Source organism: Plectropomus leopardus, chromosome 17 (genome assembly GCF_008729295.1).
Source record: "Plectropomus leopardus isolate mb chromosome 17, YSFRI_Pleo_2.0, whole genome shotgun sequence".
NCBI classification, from domain to species: Eukaryota; Metazoa; Chordata; class Actinopteri; order Perciformes; family Serranidae; genus Plectropomus; species Plectropomus leopardus.
The window spans coordinates 25,593,231-25,620,306 of NC_056479.1; the positions used below are offsets into that span (position 1 = coordinate 25,593,231).

General features: G+C 40.7%; 1 protein-coding gene across 1 annotated transcript in view; it reads right to left on the reverse strand.

Moving 5' to 3' along the window:
- The window catches only part of pdgfbb (platelet-derived growth factor beta polypeptide b), a 43,256-nt gene extending 16,609 nt beyond the window's left edge, over nucleotides 1-26,647 (reverse strand). Inside the window, exons 1-2 of the mRNA XM_042505893.1 lie at nucleotides 26,617-26,647; nucleotides 19,412-19,555 (exon numbers count right to left, since the gene is read on the reverse strand). The gene's annotated coding sequence lies outside the window, so the exon portion shown is untranslated. The remainder of the gene's footprint in view (nucleotides 1-19,411; nucleotides 19,556-26,616) is intronic.
- Nucleotides 26,648-27,076: the final 429 nt, after the last annotated feature.

The window sequence follows — 27,076 nt, forward strand, 5'->3', positions numbered from 1 at the left end:
AAAAAATGCTAACCATTTAAAGACATTTACACCATAAATTGATGCAGAAAAGGTACAAAATAGTGCATAAAATTTCACCAGAATGCAGGAAATTAAGTGCTAAATGCTCCAAATTTTCTGGCGTAGGACCCCAAACCTCCCATTTTATATGTGCCCCCCCAAAAAAAAATACTGGAATGAAACTTACACCCTTGGATGTATGATAAACTCACAATCACTGTTTTAATTCACAAAATGTACGCAAAATAAAAGATGCTCTAAGCAAAGTGAACACTTCTGAATAACCCATGACCCTAAATTCAGCTGATTGCATAACAGACCTTTTGCAGCTACTATTGCTGGAGAGGTCACAGGGATAGTTGCCATGCCAACTGACTCCTCTGGTTACCTCAGCATCACGGCTATAGCTGGACTATCAGGAAACAAAAGGTGTTTCTAAATATCACAGGAGTTATTCTCAGAGTCCTGACCTTTTGACGGTCGCTCATGTTTAGGGAACATTTTTGAACAATGCCTGTCGGTTACTCTGCATGTTCAAACTCAGACGACCCGGGCCCAAAAATAGTATATCAGCTGGCCGACCTCGAGGATTTATAATGATACGAGACAGAAGGTAAAGAGCAAGTGAGGTTTTTATCATAGAAAAAAACATTAGAAAGGTGAAGTGCATTAACGAACTGCTTAATAACTTCACACATTGTTTCTAAATGAAGGCATTTCATACAGATCCTCACAGATTTCTAAAACATCGCTGTACTGCAGCACTGAACAATGTCCCTTCAGTTAGTGGAGTCTTTTCTTCCAGTTCAATCATGCCCCGGTGAATAATAGGATGCCATTGTTTTTCTAACAAGAGTCAATGGAGGAAACAGCATGAGCTATGGAGCTATATTTACACTTCGTTTCATATTCGCACGTTTGACCAAGGCCACTGGCTGTAACAATTGTGAGTTGGGATACCAGTGCAATGTGGCACTAAGGAAACGATGGGGATGTAAAGTGAAATTATCAAACTGTATGGCCTTTTTTTGTATATATAAGATTATTATAGATTATAGATTATTATGTTGCAATTTGTTTTCAGTCGAAAGCTGAAAAGAGACTTCTGATGTTTAAAACTCAAAAGACTTTTTAAAGCATTGTTTTCTTTCACTAATGGACAGTTGTTTTACTACAGGAAGTCTGCAGACATGACCATCATGACTAAGATGTACCTGCAGTATTAGGGCCAGGCATAAGAAAAGCACCTTTAGGGGACTTTCTCATTTTTATGCTACATCGCCTGACTTTCTTCTTTGCTCCCACAACATTTCGCACAGCTACTAGAGGACGGCCCCCAACAAAAACATTAATATGGGTTGTAATTTCTGACTTATTTTTAATTATTTTCTCAGCATTTACCTTGCTTGGCCCCAGCAATCTTCCATTTAATGGAATATTTATTCATCAGAGGCTGAGTTTAACTTTTCGGGAAAGCCAGCTCAAATTAAGGGCTTCTGATAGCCTAATGTTCTTCCTCTAACCTATGCCACCAGAGCTGCCATCTTAATGACGCTATACGCCTCAAAACATACTCTAATTCAGGTTGCAGCTCCCAAAACATGAGTGTGTGTGGTGTTTGGTTTCTACATTTAGAGGGAAAAGGAGGAGGAGAAGGAAGAGGAGGATGAGGGAGGGGGAGCAGGTTCTTGACTTGAGGTAGGGATTTTCCCATCGGGACGTGCATTCGTTTCACACTGTAGCAGACTTTCTCTCACAGACACCAACTCACACCTGCAACTGTAACATCTCACCACGATCCCACTGAGAGAACGGCATCCCTCATTTTCTACAGAGGCGACAAATTTAATAAGAAACTTTCATTAAAAATACTGTATGTGCACCACAATTGTGCATGTGAGGGTGTGTGCATACATATATCTAAGAAAAGTAAAATTTGAATAAATGCATGCAAATAAACTCTTGCATGTGCACACATCCACATTGAAATATACACACAGTTGCATATGAAGTATTCCCGCATGTTAAAGCACTGTTGTGTGGAAGAGATCACACCCCCTCACACACACACACACACACACACTGTCCCGAACCGACAACCAATTTCACCATGAACGGAGGACAGAGGGCCCTCTATGCTTAACAATTGAGTGAGAAATGACAGCACTCGCTCAAATATTTAGGAGCTTTTCAGAAGATCCGGAGAAGGTCACAGCACCCTGAACTAATCTCCTATTTGAACAATGATGCCATTTGATTTTGTGCGTTTTTTCCATCGTTGGCTGAAAAGCTTCGGTGGTTAATTTGACGCAGTAATCGCATAGCTGCGTCCTCTCCCCCACAGTCAGCTTTTCTAGACAAAAAACATGAATGTACTGTATTTGTGTTGTACAAAAGGGACCATGGGTGCACGTGTGTGTGCATGTGTGCGTGTGTGCAGAGGTGCACTTTTGGCTGCTGTCGCATGCATCAGAGTTAAGGGGGGAGACAATTGACCCTCGATTAGTCGAGGGGATAGACTCTCTCCAGCGCGTGTCTCAGAGATAATAGAGGATCATGTAGACCAAATGGACTAATGGGAAGTCATTAGTTGGCCCCTCGAGCCCCGAGTATGACCGTTCACCTCGGCTCTCAGGTTTCCCGATCTCAGGAGGAGGAATGTGGCCGATTCAGATCAAAAGAGGAAACGGGTAGATTCAGGTGCAGTGCCTGATTTATTCATATTCAGCAACACCACAGGCTAATAACATAACTAAATACTCTCTCTGAACAGCGAGATCAAAGTAATAATACATCTGAGATGTGGGGCTCTTCTAATGATTGACCAATGATCAGTTTGACGGCGTTAAAGCCGTTCAAAGCCTTCATGTCTCAGCGAGGATCTGTCAACAGCCTCTAACGAACGGCTCTGAATGAGAGAGAGGGAGAGAGACTGACAGCAAGGAATTATTGGAATGCACTCCGCTGAGACGAGGACGGAGAGAGACGACAATATGGAAAAGGAAAGACAGACAGACAGAGTGGGAGACACTGAGATATGCAAAGCAGCAGAATAGATTGAAATGCAGAAAAGACAAACAGCAAAAAAATGGATGATAAAAAAAAAAAAGCCACAGCAAATCTATGTGGAAATATACTGGGGTACATGTCTGAGAGAAGAACACACAGAGTCAGTCAGTCTCTTTGGACGAGGGCCAGCAGCCGTCCCCCTGATGTCTACAGCCCTGCTGTTGTGACTGAGGCTAATTTACATATTAGACAGCCGATATGGACTCTTTCAGGCTGCCTCTCACTCCTAACTCCACAAATACAGACACTTGGTCAGTTGGTCAGTGGCTCTACAAACTATGACACTCTAGGTATCCTTCTTTTCAAAATAAACTTCCTTTTTCCCAGAAAATGTAGTTTTTGCTTGTTAAATGCAGTCTCTTTACAAAATAAAGGCAGAACATATGTAAAAAACTAGCAGATAGGTCGATAGGTAATAAAAGTACATGGTTAGGTTAAAAAAAAACATCAAAGTTTGGATGAATGGTTTGGCTTAAATTAAGTGCTTTTGTTACTGACTTAATGTATTGTCATGTGACATATGTTGCTAGCATAGCATGATACACATAGCCTAAAGGGTGCGTGAGTTGGTATCTCACACCAGGGCCACGGACCAGGCATCGGTATTTGATGGGTTGGGAGTGAGACCATGTTGGCCAGTCTGAGCTCTCAACCCCAATCACTTGAAAATGTTGGCAATGTACATTTTTGCAAACAACGAATTGACATGCTCTGGAGTTTGGCAGGCATGTACCCTAGATGACACATCACATCCACAATCTCCCTCCCAAGATAACTAAAGTCAGCACATATACTGTCACTTTAAAAACATTGACAGAAACAAGAAAATACACCATATTCATGGTTTGCTGAAACTTAAGACGTCCACATTTTCTTCTGGTGACTGGGCTGGTATTCTGCGTACACGTATGTCACAATTAACCCCCAAAAACTCATGTTTTCAGTGGTACAGTACATTTTGCAAAGTTTAAACTGATATCTCAACTTGTGTGTCACATTCCCCCATACAAAAGCATATGGATACGCTATACTGAATCACACTATATCAATGTCTGTTATAAACAGCACTGACTTTGATTTTGGTGTTGATAAGGAGCCAAACTGTCAGTATTAGTTGGGTCATGTTTTTCTGGTTGGACTGATCAAAGAAAATGTCCAAAACTTGTTTGTATCACATGAAATGTGATACAAACAAGTTTAAAGGAAAATATATATCGGAAATATATACTGTTGTTGTCGTTTGCAAATATATGAAATGTCAATATGATTTTTTTTTAAAAAGATGTTTTTTTAGATGATTTTTTCCATATTTCACAAATTGCTTAGAAACGACTGTGTGTATGACCTCAGTGTATTTTATTCTTCTTCAGTCTTTGCCAAAATGGTTCGTACAGTGTTAGAAAACAAAGAGGGATGACTGGTTCCTCTGTAGACTACAATCAAATGTAGGTCACGAAATTGTATCGGACGCTCATGGAAGATGGCAAACAAGGATAAAAACGAGAGGGATATCCAGGCACTCCAAAAGTGTGAAAAACATGAAAAACGAGGGGGAATTACATTAAAAGCCTTTATTATAGTGGCTAAATTATTAAAAAAGCCAACACGTTTCGACCAACCACAGGTCTTCGCCAGGGCTTCAAAAAACAGTACAGTGTGTTCTCTCTCTCTCTCTTTTCTGCAAAGGGCCAAACCAAACTGTTCACAGTGTGTCAACATTTCTTTTCTAAATTATTTCTGTTGGATGAGCTTGCTGCTGACGGTGACATTATTTAGACACCAACAGATCCTGCGAGGATGGACCACACCACGCTGCAGAGCATAAACACCTCCATGAGGAATGCCTGGTTTTGTTCAGCTCCAAGAGGCTGTATACAGCAGCATTCCTCTGCCAGCCTCCCCTCCCTGTCCCGGTTCACAGGGGACTTCCCTGCTCGCTACTGTACTGAAACTAATGCATACCACGTAGGACTACTGTACTGTAAAGAGCTGTATAATTGATATCTCCATAATGAATTACCTCTGTCCTCTGAGTGATTTATTCTCAATCTGACATTTATCCCCAAACACTCCAGTATTATATTAATGAATACTGCAGTGAATTTAATGCCGCCATTAGAGTGAGCATGAGTCCAATCCTTTATTCTCAAACATACTGAACATGTGCCAACTTGTCAATAAGCCACATCCATCAGCACTGAAGCCACTTATTGGCAAGTCGCTCGGTTTCAAAGGTCACATTGCGATCACAGATTGAAAATTCATTGATTTTTGATTTTCGGATTAGTTTTAGCTACTTAATTACATTTTCATCATCTTTATTTTAAGCCATGCTATGGCTCTTGGAATATTTATGTCCGTCCACTTTGATCCACACTGAAAAATCTCGACAACAACTTGACAGATTGCTATTAATTTTGGAACAGACGTTCAGGATTTCTTCAGGATGAATTGTAAAAACTTTGACAACCTCTTAGCTTTTTATCTAGCTTAATCACCAGGTTAAAACAATCAGTCAATCAAACAATCAATGGATGATATGAAGTGAATGTGGCATTGGTGTCAATAGCTAATTAGCCAATACTTTCATGCTAACATGCTAAACCAAGACACCGACTCCAGCCCCCAGGAACAGTGCAAGGTAGTGATGCACCGGTCAACCCATGGGTCAGGTGGTTCAGACCAGAACAGTTTTAAAGTAAAGGGGAACGACGTGTCTGACAGAAGACAAAAAGGCGGCAGTGGTTCATCCCATAACAAAAATAGACAGGGAAGCAGAATTAGACAGGGGGGGGGCAGGATTACAGGTGTATTTGTAATGGTCAGTCTATAAATGCCTCCATGAACTTTGTTTCTCTACATTTCTGCAAAGTGTTTGAGCCTCCTCCCAGTCAATCCTGTTTACAAGGTTGTTTCCTGATGACGTTGTGCTGAGTGTGTCATGGTCCGTCATCTGGTATTCCTCTCAGAGAGCAGGAATCCTGTACAGTATGTATGCTGTGTGTGTGCAGCTTTATTTTTGTATACTGCCCCTATTACAGAAGGTTTTCAGATAAATCGAGGAGTCCTGTCATCAACTCTCCGGTGACATGTTCTCTTTGCTAAATGTGTGGGCCTCAACTGTCTTTTCTATATGTAACACATGTACATCCTGGAACAGAGGACATATCGTTGTTCTCCAGCTTTATGAAATGAGAAATTTGAAATTGTTGATCTGGCTGACCCTTAGGAACCATGATGAAAATAGGAAGTTATATCCTATCACGCAGGCGCATACTGTTCATTATAATTGGCCCTTGGCATTGAGGTGTGTTCATGTGCGACATTTTTGCCTGAGACACAGGTGATGTGAGGCAATATAGCCATCAGCCTTTACCTGCCACTAGCTCTTTGATATCGGTTTGGTGTGTCTGCGCCCTTAGTAGGGTTGTACCTGACTCAGAATTAGGCTAGTCGAATCGGATTTGGCTGTTCAATATGAATATTTGATGATGTATTGTAAAGTTTGAATGGGCTCCCAGAGACGTCAAGTGTGACAGCACCATTAATGTTATAGAGTGCAGCATATTGACTGAATGAAAGAATAGTCATGTGAAGAGTGCTCATTACACAGCAAAATCTGGAGACCAAAATGTCTCAAGAAGTACACTGCACAGCACACTGATGAGCCAAAAAAAACCAAAAACAAATGACTGCTCGACTTGAAGTAATCTCAGTCTCCAACTGACGATCCAATTTTAAAGGGGCAGCCCTAGCCTTAAGGATTTGCCGCCATAGCCTCTGCCATAATCCCAGCCGCTGCCCCATTGCTACGGTCTCCACATCCCCTTCTTGCCCCGTTCAGGGATGTTCATTTTGAAAATTCACCACAGACACTGAACTCAACAATTCCAGTATACTGCAAAAGGCAGAGAGCTTTCTCTAACAGCCTTACTCAGCAGAGTGTGAACTCTTTTGACTGTAACAGACGTTCATTTGCATTCAAAAATTCCACAATCCAGTATTAAATTGGAGCTTATAAAAATGTTAAATTTACTGAATGATGTTCTTTTGTCAAATTAGGTTTATTAGTAGATCTAATTGTATCATTAGACAGTGGATACTGAGACTTCTATTCACATTTTAAGAAAGGTAATAATTCACAGTAGCTCTGCAGGAGGGTCAGGGGGTTAACCTTCTTTTTTCTCCATTTAAGCACCTGCCTTAAAAGTCCACGCATAGCCGTACTCCTTATTACCTCTCAGCACCTAAGTATGTCATATGAATCTGTGTTAGGTCTATTAGATGTAAAATAAAGAGTCTAAATATCCACTGAAAAACACATAAAATAAAAGGTCAGGAGGCGGCAGGTAATTAATGTGGCACACCCACGCTTGACACCTTTGTAATTTGGTAGTGCTTCTCTTTGTTGCTTTGCCATGCAGCTGCTGCACCGAAAGTTGAAAATCCTGAGAGCGCCATAAATTACACAGACGTCAAGTCCGCCGCACAGATTCTTGGAAGGCTTTAACACGGAGAGAGTGTGCACACCTGCACTCACAGCCGCATGTATAATGTGCTGCACAAACATGCACATCCAAACACAGTCTCTGTGCTCCGTACCGTATCTCACACATACTTAGTAGGAAGTTTTAATACTTTGCTTGAGCCGAGGACCCTGTAATCAAAGCGAACAATCAGACAGGTCCGGACAGCACAGGGAACACTCAGCGAATACCAAACTGCATCCGAAAATGCCTTAAATATCTCTGCCATACCTGCTTATTACATTATAAAGGCAATTACTTATCTGATGGGGTGTGAATGGAAAGAAAGAGCGAGCAATGTTGCCACTTTCTATTTAGGTGATTAGACGCAACTTTGTGGGTAAGAAAAGAGAGAGAGTGAGGAAGAAATACTCGTACATAAGCATACACACATTTATATATATATGGAAAGATGGCTGATACCACAACTTTTGAGATTTTGATGGTGAGATTTTGTTCAAATAGAATGAATACAATTGTAAAAATGAAGGAGAAATTTGTTGTTCTTGTATCTAATCTATGCTGACATGAGGACAGGTTCAGAGCAGGTAGACACAGAGGAAAACGTGAGCAGGAGGAAGCTTTTTTTGAATAAAAGGACATAATGGTTTAACAGGGGAGGAGAGGAAATGAGAGGAGTGGTGCTAAATGAGAGGGTGAGAACCAGGCGTTAGTTGTTAAAGAGCTAGGGAGAGTGGAAACGGGGAAATCCAGGCTTTACCTCCCAGAAGACAGCGATGGGAGGGGAGCATGGAGGGAGGGAGGGGGGGTGGCAGCCAGGCAAGAAGACCTGCGACCGACTCTCGACTGCCGATTAGGGTCGTTGAGTACATATGCGCCTGGCGTCTACTGCGGCAGTGATTTCCATCCCCTCCTACTCCAGATACAATGAAAATTGTGTCTGGAAACAATGCCATCTGCAGAGACAGAGTGGGAAGAAACTTTGGAGTGGCCCGGTTCAGCTGCATGGCAGCCAGGGAACTGTGTCAAGGATGTGATGTCTGGACAACTGCAACAGAGCAGGACCTCTGGGTGCCCTGATGCTTAGGAAGGGACAGTTTATGGTGTGCTACTTTCTGTCATTCTGCCTGTGCTTTTTTGTGTGTGTTTTTTATAAAACAAATAAAATTAACTGTTGTCATTTTTTAATCTGTTTTTATCTATTATTGATAAAATTCCTCACTCTCAGAACATCAAATGTGGCAGCTTGGTTAGTGACCCTATGCTTCAAACTACGAGGTATCCTCTAGCATCAGATTTGGACGTTCAGAGATTGTGTGTCAATTCCCACATTTTACATGCACAGTTTTTAGGGGGTTTTTTTGGGTTTTTTTGCATTGCTCTTAATGAACTTGTGTTTTCACAGGAAATGAAGGTTTCATCACCAAAACTATTAGGATAGGTTTAGAAAAAAGATCATGGTTTGGGTTAAAATACATCTGTTTGTTAAGTAACTTGTGAAGTGAGTCAACAAATATGTCGGAAAACAAATGTAACATGACAGTGACTACATAACATTTAAAAATTCAGTGTTGACTTTTGGTTTCACATGGGACACAAACACTGGTCTCCTTGGTGAAGTCCTGTGTTTGACCCTCCCTCCCTTCCTTCTTGCTACATTAGTTGAATTTCCTGTCAAATATTTACATTTCAGAGCTCAGTTCAACTTCAACATCTGTAAAGGCCAATAATTAACATCCTATTGTTGTTTTTTTTGGGTTTTATGCCACAAAGAGCGGCATGGTCTTGAGATTTGTGAAGTGACTATATGTGCCAATCTGGTCTTTTGGCAGTGGGCACAATTATGCAGCTAGTTGGTGGCAAAAAATGCCTAACAGGCGAGTAAAGTTAGCACGCACTATCAGTTTGCTTATGTGCAGATGCATGGGAAATGTGTGTGTTAATCTATTTCTATATGGGAAATTGACTTGAATATTATACAGTTTTTTTTAAAAGAAATTCATTGGTAAAAGTCTGTGGGGACCCTGGTTTTACGTTTACTGCAAAAATATTAAAACAAGATCAAACTTTCCAGCTAAAACTCTCAAATTTAGCCACAACTTTCTGGTGAGTGAAGCAACTGAACACTTGCACAACTGGTGCCCCATGTACACTCTGAACCTGTATTTTTTGGATCAAGAAAGCTATCTGTAAGCCTGAGATTAGTTTTAAAACCGCTGTGGTCACTTCTTCTAAAGCAGCTCAATCTGAATGATGCTACACTGACGTATAAACCGGAACTCTCTCTTCCCGGCCGTCTTCCTGGACTCCACCAGGCTTCAACCGCAGCTGCTCTCACTCTCTCTCCCTGTTTAATTCCCCTCCTCATCCTGCCTTTCCTCTCCCTCGTCTTCCTCTTCCCTCCTCTGCGTTTGTTTGTACTCCCTTAGCTCCCAGGTGTTTTCCTGCACGGCTCCATGTTCCGCTTTAGCTCCTCTTCCGCTCTGACTCAGGTACAGCATACCGATGGCTTCCCCCCTGCTGCAGCACCAAACACACCAATCAATACACACGGGTGACATGCTGTTCACATCATGAAGCACAGACCTATATCACACACACAGTGTAACACATCACACACACACACACACACACGCACACAGCCTTTTTCCAGCGCCCTCACTGTTTCTCCCTCATCCAACAATAACACAACAAAACCTTGCTTCCTGTGCATGGGGGAACAATAGTGGGATAGCTTTGATGGCCAGAGGTGGTTTGTTATAGATACTCCTTATCGACTTCAACATCAGCAAATCAGCTATAGATCCTGGCAGTGTGCTACTATGGAACAGTTTTATCCTCTAACCAGTGTCAGGATGTCAGGATGTATGGATGACAACATTAACAGACAGCAGCTAAAAATGGGCTTATTTTTGCAAGTGTTCTTTTATGAGCTTCAAGTGATTTTAAGTTGAAAAAAGGACCTTTGTGCCAGTTGTATCAGGTACTTCATCCACCACTGTTTCTAGGTATTGCTTCTAACCACAGTGATGACTATGCCTACAGCTGGTCCATCCCTCCACCATCCAGTTTCATTTAGATATGAGAAAGAAATCCAAATGTGGAAAAAGTATATTTTACACACATACAATGTTTACATGTGTTTGCACACACATAGGCTAATGTTGCTTGTAGTAATGTTTGTCTCCTCACCCCTATGCGGTACAAAATAGCAATCATTGAATATAATACAATGCGCCAACATGTGTAAACACATAAAAAAAAGTTTAATATTTTAAGATCAACAAGTTAAAAAAAGACAATCATTTTCATTGAGACTTGACTTAGATTTTGCTCAATAGGTTGTAGCGCAGCTGCACGAGGCATCTGAAAATCAATTTAAAGTTCTTCTTTTCAATTATCACACTAAAACCAGAGCACTACCTTCAGGCTTCAGCAATTATTTTCCTGTGGAGAACAACGAAGTTGGACCTTGCTGAAGTGCTGTGGGTATTGTACATCACTGTACTCAAGTTACAAATTCTATCAACATTACTCCTGTTTGCAGCAGACTTTCAGAAGCAAATAAATCCACTTTATACTTCATAAAAGAGTTTGCAGGTATTCTTAATTTCTCCGAAATTCTCAATAAATAAAAATTAACATATATTTTTTATGTTTTACATGATTTATTCAACGAAATAAAGGCAAAATTGGAATCACAAATTAACCTAAAGTGCATATTTTTAGATAGTGGGAGGAAACCGGAGCACCCGGAGTAAACCCACAAGGCACAGGGAGAAAATGCAAACTCCATTCAGGAAGAAGCCCAGAACCCCCTCCCTGTCAGGTGACAGTGCTAACCACCGCACCACTGTGCCCCCCAAATCAGTGCGTTTACATGGACATAAAAAAAACGTTTCAGAACCTTGAAAGAAACTGGGATGAATACACAAAATGTGAATAACCCAGTTTCTCTGTGCTCATGCAAACTCATATCCCAAATATGACCAAGATGAGCCTTATCAACGTTTTTTCATGTCCATGTACCCGCAGTGATTGTAGAGAGTTCTTTTTGTCTGGGCTGAAGTCTGGAGGTCAATGTGGATTAGTCCTTTCAATGTGTTAAGAAGGAAATGTCTTCGTCTGTCACTCAGCAATCCCTGGGTATTCTGCCGTCTCAACATCAATGTTGACAGTGAAAAAGGAAATCACTTCCTCTTTCACTTGGCAATCCTTGGGAATTCTGCTAGCTCTCTCAGGGTCGATGCTGACAGTAAGAAGGAAATCTCTTCCTCTTTCTCTCAGCTATCCTGGGGAGCTGTGCTGGCTGATGTTAACAGTGTCCCAATCAGGTGTTACAGGTCTAATGGCAGCTGCACCATTGGGGATCGGAGGATTGCAGGAGATTGCTTGTGGGTCCCCGTCGTCATAACCGACTCTCTCAATTATGACAACTTCACCGCTCGAGGACCCAAATTGCACTGCCTGTAGGTCAGCGCCACAGGAGATCTGAGGAGAACGGTATGCTGCTCCATCAGTTGAGTCAAAAGAATCATATCCATATGAATCATCTGACTCTTCCATGGGGCAGACGGTCATCAGCTCAAAGGCAGTTTGTACATAAGAGCTGGTGTCCATGTTCTCCTCTAGGTGCTCCATTGTAATAAAACAATGTTTTAGAGCTTCCCCGGGCGTGATTCTATTTGCAGGATCAACACTGAGCAGCTGTTGTAGAAGGTTTACAAATGCGATCCTGTCTCTAAACTCAATATCATCCCCTATTACTGACTGACTTTCTACTGCTTCTGCCAAATTATTGAAGGAATCAAAAATCCATTTGCTCTTCGGGGCTTTCGACCGTGGTCTCTAAAAACACTCCTCTGGCGTCTTCAGTCTCCACTGTGGTTTGGTGGCCCCTTTTCCCTGGTGAAAAAACTGTTTGGTGTATTTTCCAGCATTCAGCAGGTGATCCCTTGGCTGACCAAGGAGTTTACAAATCGCTTGTATAACATGCTGAATGGTGAGTTAACACTGAAAAGGTGGAAGCCAAAATACAGATATGCGAGGACACATCCTAGTCCCCACATATCAATTGCCTCAGTAATCGGGAGCCCTAAGTACACCTCTGGAGCTCTGTACGCGCCTGCTTGTAACACAGTTCCAGTCTTCGCTGCAAAATTTGGAAGGGCCAAACCAAAGTCAATTAATTTCACCCTGAAGGGCTGATCCTGATGGTTGACAAGCATAACATTGTCAGGTTTCAGGTCAGAATGAATTATGCCACCATCCTTCAGGGCTTCAAATGCTACAAGTAGCTGCTGTGTTATTGGACGGATTTCATTTAGAGTCAGTGGTGCCCCTCTCTGCTCTACCAAGTCCATAAGGCTCCTGTCTAGCATCTCAAAAGCGAGGCAAGACTGGCCTTGATATGTGAAATAGTCTTTGAATTCCACAATATTGTTTTTCTCTGGATCAAGGTAGTTAAGTTCTTGGAGCATTTCCACTTCTCTGTAAATGGCCTCATCGTCACTCCTGTGATGGATCTTGATGGCTGTTGTCTCAAGCGTTTCAAGGTTGATGCACTTGGCAACTTTTCCAAAACATCCCTCTCCATTAAAATCCACGATAAGGTAGCGTGCTGACTTGCTACAGAGAATAGCATTCTTTTCTACCTCAAACGGTTCACACATTGCCTCCATGTTACTATCGTTGTAATTTAAATATTTCATTTCTGCTAACTAATTTTTTCAAACACTTATCCAAGTGCAGTATTTGAAATAGCTAGATCCTGCGTACCTGTAACCTCCTTGCTATCCGATCAAATTGTGTTTCTTTCCAGTTTTGTGCCTCTATTCATAAGGTAAGCATCAAAGACCGATGACATCAGGATGGAATGTGACATCATCAAAGCAGAACTCTTTAGAGTTGAATTTTCAAAGACCGATGACATCAGGATGGAATGTGACATCATCAAGTTCTAAAACCAAAAAAAAAAAAATGGCGTCCTAAATTCTAAAATGAGTTTCTCTCTCTCAATTAAATCATCTTCCACCACAAACAGATTTTTGCAGCACAGTCAAAATATAAATACCTTGTAGTTATTAATTGCACCACACTCTCAGAGCACTGAGTGCACTGTTGTCACAGACAGACCACTCAAACACCAATTGCAGTGAAAGTGAAACTTAACTGTCCATTGCGCTGGGTCTAAAAAGTTCGCTTTCATTCACTCTGCACTCTTATTCATTAATGTGATCAGCTCTAACCGGATCTACTCATCAGTTATCAGAAAATGCTGCTGAGGGATTTAAATAACTTATGATGCATTTCACCTGTGCTGTGTTCACAGACTGGCAAAAACATCTGAACTAAGAGAGTTGGCACATTTTCATTATCAGGACAGTGGAAATACATTAGACACTGATTTTTTAAAACTGTTTCAATATTGAGACCAGCCACACGTACAAAACAGGCTGCACCACCTAAACATGCTATTTTGTGCCACTTACAGGCTCAAATTGTTTTCAAAAACGCTGTTTATGTGTGTAACCAAGTCTCGCTTTTCCTTTTAGGTGCAAGAATAAATAACTATTTTGCATCACGTAGCTTTGTCTCTGCATGCTTTGTTAGTGAATATACCAGACAACGACCATTTACTTTGACAATATTACTCTTGCTCTAAAAATTTGTATTAAAATATATCTGAAAGCAGCACCAAATCACTCTATAGTTTTCAGTAGATTTCAATAGAAACAACCAGGTGGAGGCAGTTTTAACAGTGGCATCAGTTTGCTCGAACAAAGTAAAAGAAAGTGATGATAGAAACTAATTTACCCAATACATAACATATTACCACTTAACAATGCAGCTCTTCAAAAGTATTCAGCTATATCTGTGACAGATGATTACACGTAGCTGCAAACACCTGTTTTTCTAGCAGTTCAGTTAAAAAGGATTTTTTTTAAAAAAAATTTTTACCTTACTTTATTTTTTGTTTCTTATTTTCAGGTAATATTTGCTGGTTGCTCTCACCAAAGGGTTAAAAAAAAATCAATTAAATGACTATACATATATATGTGATAGTTTTTGCACAGAGATTAACAAACAGAGTTAGCATCCAACTGTTTCCCACATTCCTATAAAGAATTTTAGTGTCTTTTAGCTCATGTTTGGGTTTAGGACCTGCCGTTTTAAGTTTAGTTTCACCTCTTTCAGTAGTTTTCAGCAGCAGGCGGCTGTTTCTGGCAAAAAGGTCTCATGAACTCACTACTGGCTACATGCTAATGACAATGTGCAAATGTTGCGACCTTACTTAACGGAGACAAATCAACTAAAATTGTAGAACATGGGCACCAAAAAAGGTGTCGGGGTCAAAATACACCAAAGACCAAAATAATGAACAACATCCCCACATTTAACTAGAAAACAAGAACTCCACTAAAAAACTACACTGACCACAAAACATGAGAAAACGGGACATTAAAAAAAAATGCAGAGAACCACTACAAGACTTCCTTGAAGAGTCAGACATTCTTTAGTCCACCACACTGGCATTTAATTGTCCCACAGACACCCATGTCCTCACAAGGTTAGAAAGCACATTTAGGTTTGTGTATGTGGGACATACACAAACACAAACACACACACATCATCATCACACACACGCATAAACACAAACCCATTATACAGCGTTCTGAATTGCCGCATTTTGGTAAAAAAACAATAAAAGTACACAAACACGTGTAAAGTCAGCAATACAAAAGACCACACACACACACACACACACACACACACACACACACTGTCCTTCTCTGTCCTTCTCTGGTCTATCTCCTCTGTTGTCTCACTCTCTCCATGTGTATCAATACTACCATTGATTCAATAACCCACAGGCGTTACCGGGGTCAGAGCTGTGTTGGGATATCAGTTGCCCCTGGCAACATCTCCATCAGTCCGCCCCCACATCCTACATGTAGCCCTGTCCCTTTTGTCCATGCACTGCACCCTATACCCAATGATGCACCGTGTGTTTGTGTACGTGTGCATCACTATGGAGTTCGACAGCAGCTGTGCGCGGCTGTTTTAGCTTATGTGTGTGTGTCTGTGTGTGTGTAAATGACTGCGTGTGTGTCCTGCGTGGGAGAAAGGAGGCGATGAGTCATAGCACACATACCACCAGGACACAACAGCTCCCCCTGTTGCCGGGGCAGGGGAAGCCCCGGAGGTGTGGGTGTATTGTCTGGGAGAACAGAGCTGAGCGTGACATCATAGGACGTCTCGCTCCTACACCAGTCAGCGGAGAAGGTCGAGGAAGAGGGGGGAGGAGGAGGAAAAGGAGGACGGGGGAGGAAGGGTGGCAACAGGTGGAGGCAGTGGTTCTCCTTTTCTTAACATGGGGCAGACTGAAAGCTGAATCCGTCACTCAGTCCCGAGTTGTAGTGATACTTTGATAACGGCAGCTCTCATCAGCTATTAACTTTTATGAATGAGCCTCACTGTTGAAGTCGGTTCTTTTTTTCAGTGGGATTTAGTAACAGCACTGATTGAGCTGTGATGCAGAGGGAAGAAAAATCTTACAGTTGGATCTTACTGTGACATCTACCAGCTCTGTGTGTGTGCGTGCGTTCACTTATTTTCAGTGGCAGAATGGGAGGTCGGCCTCTGGTGTCCCAGTTTTCCCATTTTAATCTTTTAGGGTTTTAAAATACCTTCAACTTTGTGTCATTTTTCCTCACTCTCGCTGGACTAGACCAACTAAATTGGTAAAATAATGGAGCAAAACTTCCAATTAGTAGTGCTGTTTATGCCAAATTCCTAACTTACCCAGCAAACATTGGTCATACTGTGACATTGTGTTCCCGACTAAAAATGGACAACAAAAACTGCAATGCAGTTATATAAGGAAGATGGTCAGATGGTGAAGTTTGTTGCCACGTCCAACCTTTCTTACAAACCTGGAAATATAAATGATATATTGTCACAAAATAAAGCAAATGCATGAATCTTATTGACAATTTGCGTGGTTGTGAAATGGTTGCAATCATTTGGCCACACAGTAACGTTCACTCAACATCCAAAGATTAGCATTGCTCGACTTTTTTTTTTTTTAAACTAGATATTAAATTAGACATTAAAAGTAGCCTTCATGACTTCAAACCAGGTGACATAGGAGCGACAAAACAGTTTAGATAAAACGTTGAGGTGGATGAACCATTATTACCATTATTCTGTTTGTATTTTAATTTTTCTAGGACATTTAGAGAGGATGGCCAGTAGACGGCTGGGTAACGTCATCTAAACTCTTAATTTGGAACTATTTTTGAACCGTGATGGGATCTCTTGATTGGACATTCAAACAACAGTCATTTAGCATCTCAGTGTTTGCTGGTAAACTATGTTATGTGACTTAGAAATAGTTTGTGACTCATTTTTTGTCTCATCCTCAACATTTTTTGTTATAGTTTTAGAATGATGAAGACCGAGAAAAATTCAATACATATTAGGATATACAGGGTGATTAATTTATTTTTGACAACTATGTTTTTTTGTAGATGATGTACATACTTTGAGGCATTCTAATATTTCAAATAACTTGTAAAATACTGCATGAAGCTGCCCTGAATGGGAAAAAAACTCCCAGGGGGAGTATGCCGCAGGTCGCCAAGGTTTGGGCCGAGCCACTAAAGTTTACAACATCTGGCTCTGCCCTTGCTTTTGTTACTGTAACACCTGTGAGATTATAATTCATTTACTGATTCTCCTTCGTAAGGTTGGTGCATCAGACTGATATTATATTATGCATACATAAAATAATTTGTGAAATTTGTTTTAGTTTAATTCAATTTCAGTGAATGTTGACAAAACTCAATAATAATAATAATAATAATAATAATAATAATAATAATAATAATACATACATACATACATACATTTAAAAAAAAAAAAAAAAAAAAAAGATATTAATAATTACTAATTCTCATTGTTTTTAGCATTAAAAGAAATAACCCCATGATGACGACAGGTGATTTCAAGAGTAAAATGTTTGATTTAAATATTGAGTTCTGTGCATGTGCATGTTTGTGCCTGTTTGTGTGTGTGTGTGTGTGTGTGTGTGTGTGTGAGAGAGAGAGAGAGAGAGAGCGAGAGAGAGTCCTGTAAGTGTGAAACAGCATGTATCACTCTTCAAGTCTCTGTACCTTTGTTGTACACCGGCCCAGTTCACTACAATACAAGCACACACACATTTATGCGCAAGGACAGGAGCCTCGGCACGCGCATCAACTCATACGCTCACATGCACATGTGCGCACACGCAGCAGGGAGAGGAAACTGCAACACAATGATAAGGTCTGGGAACACAATGGACTCAGCAGTGGACAGACAGAAGCCAGGACCAGTTTAGCTCTGAAAGGTCAACAAGCCTCTCCAAGCTTTCATTCAGTTCCCCCAGTTATTATTGTTCGACATTATAATGATTACTCTGATGGCCTTTATTTTGCAAATGTGGGAGCCATCCGGAAATACCAGTGAAATATGAAAATGCAGGCCAGAGCAGCGAGCAGAGGGGAAAAAAGGTTACTTATTTTGGAGGGTGGATTTCTTTGACGTCAAGTTTCCCATGGCCCGGCCAGGTTCATCTGAGATCTCTGGTGAGGGGCCAACTTATTCACATCTGCTCGTCTCCACACGGCCGACTCATAATTACTATCATGATAGTGGATCTAGATAACATAGATGCTACATGCAGTTTGGTTTGCTGAATGTGTTAAAACAGTCTGCACAACACGTTCCCAGCTCATCAAGTACAGCAGGTTGGTCAGCGGCCCGACGCCTCAAACTATGACGCTCTAGGTACCTCTCTAGTGTCTGTTCTGGACGTGTCATTTTCTGCTCATTACATGCATAATCTTTTTTTAAAAAAATCTGTGTTCACATGAAACATACAGTTTCAGCTTATACAGTATTCACACAATTCCTACTACTAAGGGGAAGTGGGATTTCAGACATTTAGAGATTTTTTTTAATGCCACTTGCAATAAAACTTAAGTATAATTTTATAGTAGCCAAAATTGAGGGTAAATAAAGCATAAGTTGACATCAATTACTTCAGGTTAAGGGGATTTTTTTGTATTTTTCAAATAAATATTGTAACATAAAACATGTTCTTTTGGTAATGTTAATGTGAGAGACATTAAGTCAATTATTGTTTTTTAAAGTTACCCATTATTTTGACATTTTAATGCATATTAAGGCCTTATGTTTAGTTTAATGGATTACGTGCATTTCTTAGTAAAAACAGATTGTGAAAATGATCTGATTGTTGTCATATTGACATCATACCAACTACATTACACTTTCACTGCCGTTTCAATGTCAGTATCTGCAGAATATGTCCGAGACATAAAAATGATCATCATTTTAGTGAAATGATGAAGTTCAACAACAGGAGGGACCAGAACATGAATATGTATCTATAGAAGAAAATGTAGAACATCTACAAACTGTAAATGCACATTTTATGTGGTTTTCTTCCATTATACAGATATGATAATCATGTATTATTCAGCAACAGCAACCTAAAAACTGTACATTTATTCCTCCATACAGGAAGGAAAAACTTTCATATTTGATGTATGTCTTATGGAAATCAGATGTCAATATTTACAAACAAAAACTGAATATTCGTGTTCTGTATAGTTTTTTCAACAAATAACGAGGAGTGGAGCAATATGAGCCAAAGGCAGGAAGACCACAGAGAACAGCAACTTGAAGGAATAATTTTTAAATCAAGGTTTGTGCAGGCAGACATATTTATCATAGCAGAGGAAAAAACAAGACTCTAACAAAAAATGAGGACTTAAATATGAACTAACCTGCTGAGGGGCTGAAGTTCAGGCGGAGAGAAGGCTGAGAAGCTCAGGTGAGGAGAATGAGGTGAAACTCTGGGAGCAGGAGGGACTAACGAGGCTGATGCAGAGCAGGTGATGGACAAGTGAGGGGGAGGCAGCTCAGAAACGCTGGAGGAAAAATACAGAAAAGAAAAAATCAAAAACCCAGAGAATTAAAATCATCCTAATCATGGAGCAGTTTGAGACAGACAATCATCACTGAAGTGTATGTCATGAAAAGAGAGACAATAAAAACTGATAGAGAAAGGACTGGTCATAATTGTTGTGTTGATATTTAATCCAGAGGGCCCTTTTTAATATTACACATACTTGCACTGGACACAAAATGGACTTTTTAAAATCAGGCTATAAAAAAATATACAAAACTCTAACCCTTTAAATGCCAGGTTTTTGTCATGATGCCAATTTTTTAAATGAAAAATAACACCAAAAATGGGGGTGTTTCAGTCCATTCTTCACAAAAAGTCTGAGAGCATCAGGACACAGAGCCAGACTATAGAGAAAGGTTTGAATGCCTCCTATTCTTCTTCTCTTACTTAATGCATTATTAATTGATAAATGTGCAAATTTATTTCCTTACAAAAGTTTAACCATTGGGCACCAGATGTCTGCTACTTCACTGAAAAGTCCGAGTTTGTACATATACTTCTTAAAATCTAGTAGATTTATGTGAAAACAGTCCCACATTGTTAAACTCGGTACATCATTTATTATTCTGCACAGTGTAAAAAAAAAAGTAACAATATCAAAACACAGCAGTGAAAAACTTGCATTGCCAATGCAAGATATAAGGTACCGTGTGGCATTGATAATGACATCTTTGTCGTCTCACACAACATAGAGCCTGTGACGATCCTTCCGACTGTAACGCTACTGATGCTACATCAAGACATCAATTCAGCCCACGAGTGGCGCCGACCTCGGGGTCCATCTGAGCGAACGTCTGACTGATCCTCAAAGCTGTGAAAGCAGAGCAGGTCACAGCCCACTCCAAAATGTCACGGCCCTTACATAATCCCTGCGTGTATGTTCTGTCGGGACTAACCAGCTATACCCCTCTGCCCGCTCTGAAGTCTTCCAACAAGACAAAAAGGTCAACACATTAGAGAGGGGAGAACGGCTCTGGCATGCTCGCCTAGCATCATGCAAAAGGTTAGCGTGGAGAGTGGGAATTAGGACAATTAGAGAATGACCTTGATGCTGACTTATTGATTATGTCATAGTTATCGTCTGTAAGTGACCTATGAAGTGTACTCAAGTCAGGCTTTGTTAAACTGGTGTAGTGAGTGGGCAAGTGGGCATTTGAAGACCTCAGAGGATGGCTCCGATCACTGTCAGACAAAGTGACTAATTTGTCAGTTTAGTCATTTTATATTAACCCAGTCTGCAGAAAAAATATTGCCATTGTACATTTTTGTAAACCAACGGATACATTGCATTTGTATGTTATTATGTAGCCAATATGCCTCAACTTTATGTTTAAACAACACTGTGGTTACCGTGTGGTTAGGTGTAGGATGCCATGTCAATGTTGCGACAGCCCAAAATCTGAAGCCTCATTAGTACGAGAAATGTCCAGCTGGACTGAAAGCATATCTCTTTAACAGCCCTTATCCCCAAAACAAAGGCCCGTACACACTCCCTGCAGTTAATTTTAGTTTCCAAGCCAAATTTGAACCACTGATCCTGTTGTCACCAACCTTTTGCAGCATTTGAGCCGCTAACCCTAACCCTAACCCTTTTCCAACAATTTTTGTGCCACCAAACGTGGTTGACTTCAGTCAAACTTAATCTTTTCTAAATTATGATCAAGTAGCTCTTATACCTTAACCTCACCACACCCACTGCTCCAACTTCTCATTTCTTCTGCCATTAAGTTCAGTTTACTGGCGGCATTCTAGTCACCAATGTCATCAGTTTTTACTGACCGTTTGTGGCGTTTGAGTCACCAATCCCAGTTGTTCTAACTAACCTTTCATGGCTCTTTCCATTGGTGTTTTAAGGTGTTTGAGCCACTGAACACAGGTGCCTTCACCAATCCAAAAACTTGGGTGATTTGAGCCAAAACATGATCTTTTTCTAACTGTATCCATGTGATTTTTGTGCATAAAGCGAACCACATTGTTGTTGACAAATGTACTGTTTCCATGGTTTACAGAAAGGTCTGTTGTGCACACTTTTCTGGTGATTGGGTTGTCTTACTGCAGAAGGTCTGTTTTTCAGAGAAACAGGAATTCTATGGTTTTTATTGTGGTTTTTCTTTCTTTTTTTTAATAATGGGCTGTTGGATTTTAGATTCAGATTCAGACAACTTTATTGATCCCAAAGAGGGCAACTAATTCACAGCATATCTCGTCCAAAATCACACAACACAATATGTTACATGTCAAAAACTAAGAAAGAGAAATGGGCTTTGGTCCAATGGGACATTTTTTGAGCAAACAGGGGCTCAGAACTTTTGGCTGTCGAAACAATGGAAAGTCCCCAACTTTAGGCACATAAAACACTTGGTTATAATTTGGAAAAGATCATGTCTTGGTTTAAAATACCCCTATTCGTGACTCTATCCCTGTAGGAACTGCAACAATGTCTCCTTTAAAAAAAGCAGGAAAAAAGTAATTGCTTTTCATGCTACTGTCCTGGCAGAAAACGCAGCAATGTCCATGTATAAAATAAAAAAAAAAAATCACTTTTCATACCACCATCCTGGCAGAAAATGCAGCAATGTCCCAGTCAAAAACAACCAATTTTTCACAGCACCACACCTGCTGGAAAAACACCACTGAGTCATGAAACATCACCCATGTTTGGAGTCAAAAAATCTACTGAAAAACTGTGATGACTCACTAAAAAACAACCGGTTCTATTGTCTCAAACAAGTGTTCTGCAGCTTGGCAGGTTTTTCACTTAGATGACAAAATGTCATCTACTATTTCCTCCACCACCCAATGACAAAGCCAGCTCATTGATATGATATGTATAAAATGTGCATATGTAACATAGTCATGGCAACCTTTTATATTGCATAGTGACCATTACTGGTAAAACTGAACGTAATTCATGGATTATACAAGTTACTTTTTAGTGTCACCAGTCGAATTAACATGACATGCCATAAAAAGACAGTTTTATTTTATATTTGAGTTATGTTCCATGCCAATAAACCTGACCTATGCCCAATTACTTTTTTTTTTCTCCGGAAAATGTTTATCAAAGCTCAAAGCAATACAAACCCCCGGGGACAAACAAAGCTTAAGAAATTGCTGCCAACATCTAAAAACAGCATAATAAAAAACAGCAAACCTTAGTAACATTAGCCATTTCTACTTGGACAGCAGTTTCTCACCATCTCAAAGCCCAAATATAGCTCTGCAGCACATGGTTACATGTGAATGTCTTCTCAAAGCTAGATGAGAAACTGTAATTGAAGAGTTTTTGTTGCCATGAGAGTGATACTTTCTACTGTATGAAGATCTGTTTTTTCATGTGTTTAAAAGCAGTAATCTCACCAAAGAGACAGACAATTGTAGCTTCGTAAGTGCTAATGACTGTTTGCTGTTTGAGGCAAACAGTCGCCTGAGGTAATGCGAGACAAAGAAATTTTCTTCACAGTTTCTCGTGTGTGTGTGTGTGTGTGTGTGTGTGTCAGACAGAAAACATCAAAGCATTCATGCGTGTGTGTTACGATGCACGATACACAGAGAAAACACCATATGCAACCATATGTTTAGTAAATGGAATGTACAATGTGCTGGTTCTGCATATTTTAGCTCATTAACTACAATGGTTCGCATTACTTTTCTGAAGCACACCATGCGTTTCAGATTGATTTTCTACCCTCCAGAAAATGGAAAGATGCCCAGAAGCTTAAAGTGAATCTAAATATTTTTGCTGTGCTTTGAAAACTGGTCAGAACTAATGTAAATCGAGCAAGGACATTTAAAGTTAAATGGCTACCCACTCACATGGCTCATTTAAATGGCCAGAAACTAAAATTATAGATGTATTTTCGGTAAGCTGAATGACTTTTGAACTAAATACATTCTGTTTTGTTTATTTGAGGATAAGGATAGTGGGTACACCAGAAAGTTTCATCACAAAATATGGGAAACCCTAAACATCACAGACTGTTGATGTACAACATAAATGAAGCCTCACAATTTTAGGGCGGGTGTGAGGGGAGATGGGTCCAACCAGTACAGGACTTTGACCCAGGAGACCAGTGTTTTTGTTTTTACTGTGTAAGACCTGAAATCAGTGTTGAGTTATTATGTCACAGCAGTTGTTGGTTCCTTGACTCAACTTGCATGACTTACATCAACTTCAATCTTTTCCTAAGTCCGACCAAGATGCAATGCAAAACGCTGCCCCCAGCATCAAAATATGATGAGAAGGGATGAGATCAGGTTGCATTTCAAACAGACGTCTTTTAAATAGATGATGTATAGTTCTCTAAGAGATTTCTCCTAAACTATGACTTAATATTTCTTTCAGAATAAGTTTGAGGAAAACTAAGGATATGCAGCCCAAAATCGCAGAGGGTTTGTGCAAAACAGAGGGAAGGAAAAGAAGAAAGGAAGGAAGGAAAACAGAAGAAAAATGGTTGAAAATTTCATATTTAAACTTACATATAGGCCCAGTACATGAGTAATGGTATCGTCAACAATCCAATTAGGTCATTTAGTATGATGACATCTTGTGCTTCATATGGTTACAGAAGGAATAAGAACCACAATGATTTATCGGACAACTATGGACTCACTCAGAATAATCCCATCCTAGATGATAACATTTCAATAAACACTGCAAAATTAATTTAAGCAAACTTTACCTGCTCTGCGTGTAACTCTGCAAGAAAGGGATAAAGCATATTTTTCCAAAATGTTTGGGTTTTTCCTTAAAACTAAATGACGTATGTGTCAAACTACTTGATGTATGTAGGTCACCGACCTATAGGGTGAATTTGGCATTATGAACATGCGTGGCCAAGCTTCTGGACACGATGCTTTTTACAACATATTAGATGCTGGGTGCTACATGTTGATCTACATGTGTCTGGAAACACTGTAGGAAGAAAGACTGTGTCTGTGTGTGTGTACGTGTGTGTGTGTGAATAAATGTCCAGTGGCTCTGCATCAGTGCACATGCATGTAAGTGGGAGGGGGAGCCATGCTTCATTGTCCATGTGCTTTTGCGCTCGCTCGTTAAAAGCTAATTTCTCCCCCCACCATCTCCCTTCCCCAACAACCCCCCCTCCTTCTTCCCCTGGCTCTCTGTCTTGTGTGATCAACAATAGTCTATTCTGTGCTGTCCCGTGCGAGTGGAGACACACCCAAAGCCAAGGCCACGGTGCGAGGGGAGATTGTTGGGTGGTGGCCAACTGAGCGGGACACTGGCTCAATTCTCGTCTGGGAGCGTGGATCCTGCCTCGACGAGAGGGAAGAGGTGGTCTGTTTGGCAGTTCCAGTGGACATTTAGTGCAGTCATTCCCCAAGCAGGGTCTACTTCTGCAGCTGCCAAGAGCATGCAGAAAGATTTAGGAGTAGCTGAACTAATTTAAAGAAAAAATTATGGCTTTTTGAAAAATATATCAATACATTGACTGAGCTGGAACAACTGAACACAACCACATGTTCAGAGTGCATGAAAAGCAGGCCCCCCAAGAACGCTACTTTGCTGTGCTTTGAATTTTTTCCATCGGCCAATCCCGATATTGCAGCTAAAAGATCCCCCACAGCCAAAAAACAGTTTGCTTCCATAGACAACCATTATAAAAGAGACGTCTGCATAACTTCTGACGGGAAACCTTGAACTGCAAACAAGGTCAATTCTGATTCTTTCTATTAGGAATTTTTGAGCCATGGAGGTTTGATATTTGTAAAACTTTACTTGAGCCAAGAATAGCAATTTATTAATCCATGGCATTAGATGGCAGTTGTACAAATGCAACATGGCAGTTCAATTATAAATGTATTCATTCATATTTGTGGCAATATCCACTTTTATAGCCTACAGTACTAGATAGCCTAAAAGTGCTAAATAACATACAGCACTGTGCCATCCATTCAACTTTGTCTTGTTTTTCACTTTCTGTCTGGCTGTCAGAGCCCCAAAAGTCCCCACCTCTTCACATATCAGTGGTTACCAACACACGCACGCCAAGGCTCGACCACAATAAAGGCCCTGATGGCGACCGGGCCACAAAGGTCACTCTATCGACCCGTTATTCTCTATCATGACAATCTGTTCCTAAGTGCCACAGCTGGAGCCCCCCACACACTCTGCTGCCTCCTCTGATAAAACCACTCTCTTCATTGTCCGATAACATAAATACGACACACCAACACACCATCTGAGGGTCCCTGTCTGCGCCAGCCAGCCTAATTATATAATTATCCCTTGTCTGATTGTGCCTGTGCAGCTGAGACGAGGGAGGGCCTTTGTGTGGCCGGTGGAATGCGGTGCGCTTGGCATTTTTCAGCGAAAGGGCAGCTTTCTGGAAGCGGCGGCCAAAGGAGAAGAGAGGAGGGTGAGATCACGGCTGCTGGTGCCCACTCTTCTCTCTTTTTTGTCTTTATCACTCAGTCCATCTTTCTATTGCTTGTCTTTATATCTGTCTTTGGATCTTTAACTTCTGGACAATCCTGTCCCTCTTCTGTGCGTCTTTTTGTCACTATGCATCTTCATCTCCAAACACCAAACATTTAACTCGTCGTTTCTCTATAAAGTTTGGCACATCCAGTTGTCTTGCAGATAACGTGGCCTTTTCGAGGTGGAATGTGCAGGATTTGGCTCCCCGATGATAAGACCTAATTTCAGAGAAGCCAAGCAACGATGTCTGATAGCGAATTCAGAGGCGACCGCTCCGCCGCATGATAGGAAAGCGTTGCTATTGTTTCTAGCGGCGAGCTGTTGAGGGGATAAGAGAGACTAGAGCACGAGCAGGTGTTGGGAGAGATTACAGCATGGGCCTAGAAAGCATGCACCGCTTTCTTGACTCCAAGTCAAAAGCAACAAGGCGGGCGTCACATAAACCATGTTCTCCTCCACCACAATAGAGGATCCAGACCTTTTTTCTGACATTTACATCAAGGGCCTCCCAGTCTTAACACGCCGCTACAGGTGATTTTATGAGTTTTATTACTTTATCAGAAGCCTTTTATACTCACTAATGAAAACAGCAGGGCCGAGGGTGTTTTGGCGCCAACGCTTTCCCTCTGAATTCCTCCGTATGAGCTCCTGTATAACTCAAGAACATATTGTCATTTCAGCAGACTGAGCAAAGATAGACTGCACTATTGAAGAAATTCTCCATCTGAGGTGAACTTATGTGTCAGGTCCTTTAACTGGCTTCGTATGCAAGGTCGGGTAAACAAAATTCTCTCAATTTCTCCAACATGCACGTCTGCATTTCAGAATATTCATTTTGCCAGTGAGCTGCAGTAAGGGACCCCAGTTCCCTCGTCTCAAAGTCAACAGGTTTTTTGAAGGTTTTTTTTTAGATGAGATGCCTGAAATAAGGTTTGTGGTTAGCACAAGCTTAAGAGACTTAGAAAGTTTTGTTCTACGGCATAAAATACATCAGGAAACAGAGATCGGTCAAGACTGTAATGGATGTATTTGTTAACT